The sequence below is a fragment of the Pelodiscus sinensis genome, chromosome 10 (assembly GCF_052426305.1).
Source record: "Pelodiscus sinensis isolate ZL-2025 chromosome 10, ASM5242630v1, whole genome shotgun sequence".
NCBI lineage: Eukaryota > Metazoa > Chordata > Testudines > Trionychidae > Pelodiscus > Pelodiscus sinensis.
In genome coordinates, this window is record NC_143061.1 from 54,535,328 (window position 1) to 54,542,469 (window position 7,142).

Here is a 7,142-nt window from a genome sequence, read left to right on the forward strand (position 1 = left end):
GACCTTTGCCATGCTGGTTAACATGCTGCAAAGGCCGTTTCCCCTCTTTTGATCTCCACATCAGCTGCTGTGAACGAGTCACTTCCACACTGACTTGTTAGCTTCATTAATACAAGTCACTTCTTTCCTTTATCGTCCTTATATTCCCCCTGGCTCTGGAACTTCCACCCCAGTCCAGCTGATGAAGTGGGTTTTCCCCACGAAAACTTATGCCCTAAGAAATCTGTCTCTCAGGTGTTCACTAGACTCATTGTTTTACCAAAATTAAATGCTCTGTAAGCACAGTCAGTCTGAGCTGATTTTTTTCTTTTTTTGGTAGCTTGATTTAAATCAATGATTTTTTTGGTGATTTACATCCTTGATTGAAATCAGTCCACCCTGATTACTTGTTATTCAATTTGACAGCTCATTGCAAAACTGGGGAATCAAGAGTTAAACCAAATCACAGACCTGAGCTGGCATTAAGCTCTGGCAGCAGTTTAGGAAAAAGGCTGGTCTGCTGTCCGTGGGCTGAAGCCTTGGAGTCTGCAGTCCTGAAACCAAAGGTGTTTTCTGCTCAACTTAATGGCAACAAACAGGGCCCTAGATCATAACAGGGAGGAGAAATTGCCGGGACTCTACTGGAGCAGCAGGCTGTATGCAAGCAAACGGCAATGTGACGATGGTTCCAGTTAATACACAGTTAATCAAAATCTTAAGTCCAAAGCGGACTGAGAAATGTTACAAAGGGATCTCACAAAATGGGGTGATGGGGGAACAAAATGGCAGATGCAATTCAGTGTTGATATGTGCAAAGAAACGCCCATTGTCACACCTAATCCTAGCTATTTGTAGGATATAGTAAATTAGCTATTACTACTCAAGGAATATCTTGGAGTCAATGTGGATCGATCTCTGAAAACACTCAATCTGCAGCAGCAGTCAAAAAAGCTAATAGATTGCTAGAAACCATAGGAAAAGGATAGATAAGAAGACATCAACTATCATTATGTCACTATATAACTCTCTGATATGCCCTGTACCCACACATTGAATACTGCAGGCAGTTCAGTTTGCCCCAACTGAAAAACAGAGAATTTAGAATTGGAAAAAGGTTGCAGAAAAGGGCAACAAAAGGTATGACAGAGGGGGAGAAATTCGTGAATGTGTGGAGAAAGTGAATAGAGAATCCTCCACGTAATATAAAACTAAGGGGTCAGCGAATGCAATAATTAGGCAGCAGGTTTCAAACAGAGAGGAGTAACTTTCCCTCCCAACGTCCAGGCAGCCTGTGGAGTTCATTGCCGGGGACGTGCACAGGCCAGAAGCAGAGCTGGGCTCACACAAGAATTAGGTCGGTTCCGGGAGGGCAGGTTCCTCGCTGGCTGTTGGCCAGGAGGGCCCGGAGGGGAGCCCCGTGCTCGGAGCCGCAGGGACACGCGGGCTGCCCCAAGCCGGGGTGGGGTGACAGGACCCCTCAGCATTGCCTTGCTCTGCTCCTGCCTGGCACCCAGCAAGGCACTTCACTCCAGCCAGGTCACTCAGGGTGTGTCTACACAGCAGGGCTTCACTCGAAATCAGTGACGGAAACTGAGCTACCTCAGTCACGTAGCTTAGTGCGAAATTGGGAGCGTGGACGCAGCGCTTATTTGAAACAGAGCCTCTTCCCCCGGCTTCCCTTACTCCTCGTGCAGCGAGGGCTACAAGAGTTGGAGGAAGAAGCCCTGCAGCGTGACATGTCGACATGATTTCGACTCAGTTACTGCGAAAGAACCGCTGGTCATTTCAAGAGAATGTTGCTGGGTAGACATACCCTCACCGCCCGCCCTGCCAAGTGCGGCTCGTCCAATCTCTCCCTCCCACAGTGACCCAAGGGCTCTGCTCATTCGCTGCCCTGCTGGGGCTACTTCCCAGGGCTGGGTGGGGGGATCCAGGTGCTTTCCCATCCAGGGTTCCTCAACCCAGCAGCTCTGTTCTTTCCTCTCCCAGCCCCCACTGTCTGCCCTGCCCGGCTTCCTACAGCTCCTGGTTCTGGTTCAATCTGCTCCAGATCCAGCTCCCTGCCCTTTCCACCTGCAGCCTTCTGCTGCAAACTGTTAGCACTCAGTAGCCTGCTCCCTGGCTCTTCCTCCAGGTGCCGGCTGTGGGCTCAGTCCTACCCCCCTCCAGTCTGTGTTTGCTGGACACCCCATCACAGACTCCCCCACTCCAGATGTCTCCCCGTGGGAGGGGCAGGTATCGTCTCCCCTGCCTCTGACATAGCTAACCCCAGAGATCCCCCCCCCTCCTGCCCAGTGTCACTCACCCCCAGTGCAGGGCATCTCTTCCTTTCTTCCTGCAGGATTCTGGGTCATGCAAAGCCACCAGAAAGGCCCCTGCCCCTCTGGCTCTCCTTTCAGGGGCAGGCTGTGCAGGTAACAGGCCTACCTGGCTACCAGTCCTGCGTGAGTGGACACCCCATGGCAGTCGGAAGACCAGGCTCTGGGCTACATGCTCTGACCTAGAATGGCTGCTCTTATGTTCTTAAACTTCATCAGAATTCTCCTGGGAGGTCCCTGCAAACACTGGCCTCTGGGTGGAAATTCAGACCTGAGAGCTCGATGGGCTCTGGTGCTCAGGAAGCCACATTTCACACACACGCCCTCTAGTAGTTTCAATCTTTGAGTTTTATATTTCCTCCAGAAAATGCCCCTGCAAGTTGGCCCTGTGGGTGGTTGGAGGTGTCCAGCCCTGGGCCACATTCCCCTCTCTCTGGTCTTCACAATCTCCGCCCCAGCCCAAGCCACAACCCCGCAGTGCCGTGTGCACAGCTGTGTGGGGAGCGCTAGCGCCAGGCTCGCTCACCCCAGTGGGTCGGCCCAGGCTGGGAGGCTGCGGGCAGGGCGACGTACCCAGAGCCAGACACACCCGTTCCCAGGGAGACAGACACGCGGCCCTCCCTTCGGCCTGCGTCTGTTTAGGGGGCTGCTTAGTCCGCACCAGCGTGTTCCACCCCAACGGGCCCACGTGGCCCCTGCTGCCCCACACCAGAAATTCCCTGGGGCACGCTGCCCTCACCCTGCTTGCAACGGCGCCACCATGGAGCTGTGGGGCTGGCCATGGGGTACTCCTTGGTCATAAGGGACCGGCTCTGCCACAGACAGGGTCCCTGGCACAAAGGGCCTGGGAAGGGATCTGGCGTCTGTGAAACGACATGGTTAAATGACGAGGGGTAGTGGCCCCACACTCGACATGGAAACAACCAGGGGGAGGTTGTTGGCTCTGTGCCTGCACACGCCAGGTTTCCAGAGCTAGGGCAGGCCGATAATACACAATTCAGAGCTGTAAAAACACTGTAACGGGGCAATTTCCTGCAAGGTCCTGGACTGAGTTTCTGTTTCATTGTGGGTTGGGGGAGGGGAGCACAGTCCTCCAGGTGCTAATTCCAGTGTGTGGGGGGGAAACTGGGGAGGTGGTGGGAGTCACTGAGTTGTAAGACCTCCAGAGAGACCCCAGTCCCTCGGGGGGACCCCCCACCCTGCCTCACACTGGAGTCTCCCAGCACCCGCAGGCACAGGAAGGGTTTTGGGGTCACTAGGCCGAGTTTAATGGCTCGGGGCCTGTTTCCTGATCAGCAACTGGCCCGTCTAAGGGGGCCGCTCATCCTTAGGGAAGGCTTGGAAGGGCCGAAAACTGATTAACCTGCCTATCGCTGCTTGTGTCTTTTCTTAGACACAGCTGGAGATGGGGGGGGGGGGGTTACAAGGTTTACAGGAGCGGTCAACAAAGGCTTCCCTTGTCGACCGATCCGCGTCTAGACTCCCGCACTGTGCCAGATCAGCCGATTGCCAGCACAGCGCGGTGGCCATTTTTTAATTTTAATGAAGTGGGGATTATTTAAATCCCCTCTTCATTGACTGTGTCAGATAAACTATTTTACATGGCTCTGTCGGCAGAGCCACGTAGTCTAGACATAGACGCAGTTAGACATTGTAGAACACAGTCAGTCGACTCAAGAAAATGAACCCGAGACCCCCAGGAAAAATGATCTTCCCTGGCTTGGAGGGTTGGCCCAAATAAGAACAGTTTTAGGGTGAGGTTACAGTAAGCCTGAGTGTGTTAGAACTCCCGATGTGGATTTTGTTATTTTAAATTTGTAATTCACTTTGCTCTGCCTGTTTTCACTTGCAACCTCTTCGATCCTTGTTTGTGTTTAATAAAACCACCTTTATTTTCCATCGAGCCCAGTGGAAATACATATGATCTGGGGGAGCAATCGGCGTGTACATCCTCCTTTGATTGTGCAAGGGGCCTTACCTGAATGATTTATTTGGGGTTCTGAGCCCAGTTGGGGAGTGGGTTTCCAGAGTGCGGGGCCCGAAAAGGCATTCTCCTCAGATCTGAGGAGGATCAATGTCTGTGTTTGCTGCTCTTTGGCGGGGGAGAGGAGAAGGGGGACACAGTGAGAAACCCCACAGAGCAAGGAGGTGAGTGTCCAGATTACAAAACTCACGAGACCCTCAGGGATCATTCTTTCAGACCTGCCTCTTGATGTATGAACTCACGGGGATGGGAAGAGCCTTTGCACCTGGCTTTTGTTATGGGGCATCGTAGGCTAATATAACATTAAAGCAGGGGTGGGGGATCACTGACCCACAAAAAAATGAGTTGGGGGCTGCACACAAGTGAGAAGCCCATGACTGAGAGAGAAAAAGACGCTCCTCCCATTTCCCTCGCACACCAGAGCCGACGAGGGTCCAGGCTAGTAGATGTTCTGTGCTCCAGCCCTGTGGGTGGATGGCAGGGGGGCTGGAGTGCCAGCGTGGGCTCCCTAGTGTGGGGAGATTCCTGAGCCTCAGGGGCTGGATGTAGAGCCTGAGGTTGCCCACCCTCGCCTTAAAGAATTAGAGTTAGCTGATGTTTGGCTGAGGAGGCGTATTGTGTGTGTGTTGTGTTGTGTTGTGTTGTAAGGAAGGCCGCAATGGTTGAGTAAAAGAATCACAGTGGTCCCCTTGGAGATGTCCCTTGGGGTGCTGATCATGCCACTGACATCTGCCTTCTAGTTTTCTGGGGCTCCCCACCAGCCTGTCCTGGATCAGATCCTCTGATCTGCCCCAGAAAAAGCACAAAGTTGGCCTTACCGGCCCCCTGCAGAGCAACACAGATGCTGAATCAGTTCAGCTCTGGGAGAACTTAGCTACTAGGGCTCAGCACCCAGAAACCAACCCTCCAAAGGGACCAAAGTCCCCAAAAAAATCTGTCTTACTATGTTTGAAAGTTGTATACAGAGAACGCTTATGAGGTGTCTGCCCCCCTTTGTCAAAGTCAGAGAGATATGCACAGTGGTTACTCCCTGCCCCCCAGGTAACAATTATTTTCACTGTGCTTGATAAAAAAGAAAGGGGCTTTAATCAGTCCAAAGAGTGGGATTTAAGTGGCTGCAAGTGCAAACAGATCAAAGCAAGTTATTTAATTAAAATGACCAAAAAACACTAGCTAACTGTAATCTCCTGAGAAATTCATCTGCCATTGTGTTGCCCAATCACCTCGTTTTGTGAGGTCCTTTTGAAGCTCTTCACGGTGCGCTCCATTTTCCTTTGAAATCAAGAGGGAGAGAACTCTGGGGGTCAGGGTCCAGAAAGCAAAGAAAGCAGAACCAACATTCGATGGTATATTTTTAAAAAAAAACCTCTTGCTTTTCAAGCCAATCGCATGGTTTTGGGGCGTGACTGTCCTTTGGAGCGCTCTGGGTTGCCGTTGTGTTGTTTGTGGGGTGATGCCGACAGCAGCTGGCTGTGGCTTGCAGCAGGCGCTGGGGGCTGTTGGGTTGGAGTGATGTGAGGATTAAGCTAAAAGGATGGAGCTGTTAAAACACAAGTGTTCTTGTTTCACTGCAGAGAACAAGAATTACCTGCAGGGCTGGAGATGCAAACACTGATTGCCTGGCTCATGCCGTGTAATGACGGGGAGAGGCCAGAGAGGAGGCGGTTGAAACAACCATGAAGCGCTTGTCTCCACAAACGTAGCATGTGGCAAGCAAGGGTGTAAATCTATCCCTGGCCTCCCACGCTCTAACTGGCCGGGTGACTCCCTGCTGACATGAACTAGCCCTTCCCTAGTGTGCAGCAATCAACTCCCCTTTCCAAGCGGGGCAGCTCCTCCGACTGCCAGACACGGCGACCAGCCAACAGGGGATGGGTCCCTCAAAACTGCCTGGGTATGTGTACACTACCACCCTAGTTCGAACTAGGGTGGTAATGTAGTCAACCGGAGTTGCAAATGAAGCCTGGGATTTGAATTTCCCGGGCTTCATTTGCATCTTGCCGGGTGCCACCATTTTTAAATGTCCGCTAGTTCGGACTCCGTGCTGCGTGGCTACACGCAGCACAAACTAGGTAGTTCGGACTAGGCTTCCTATTCCGAACTACCGTTACTCCTCGTGAAACGAAGCCTAGTCCGAACTACCTAGTTTGTGCCGCGTGTAGCCGCGCGGCACGGAGTCCGAACTAGCGGACATTTAAAAATGGCGGCGCACGGCAAGCTGCAAATGAAGCCCGGGAAATTCAAATCCTGGGCTTCATTTGCAACTCCGGTTGACTACATTACCACCCTAGTTCGAGCTAGGGTGGTAGTGGAGACATACCCCCTGTTCTTTTCAGCCGCTCTGAAGCACCTGGCTCTGGCCAGTGACGGAAACAGGACCCTGGGCTAGTGGACGATTGGACTGGCCCGCTATGGTGGTCCTCACAATCAGATCAGCTTGCGCCGGGGAACCTGAATGCATGGCAGCAGATTTGACGCACGCAGTTGTGTGCAGCAGGCTGCTGGGGGACAGATTTACACCTTTATCCAGGCATTTAGACACTATCCGGAGGGCACACCGAGGGGTTTGGGAGGTGAAATCCACCCTTACCAAGAGACAGGATGCCGGGTTGGTTGCACAGACCTCTTCCCACAGTTGTTGCTCCAGTCAGTGGTCCCACTGCAGCAGCCGGGCAAGTCACTAGCTCTACGTAAACATGGATCTTCTCCCTTCCACTGGCCTGAGCCCAATGTGTCCTTCCGCCTCCGCCAAGCGCGGCTGGCCTTTGGGTTGTAGATATAGATCTTGTTGTTATGGTAACTGAGTAGGTCACTGGGGTCAGCCCAGCTAGTCTGGGCTTGTTCTAGTGAGTTCTGTGCCA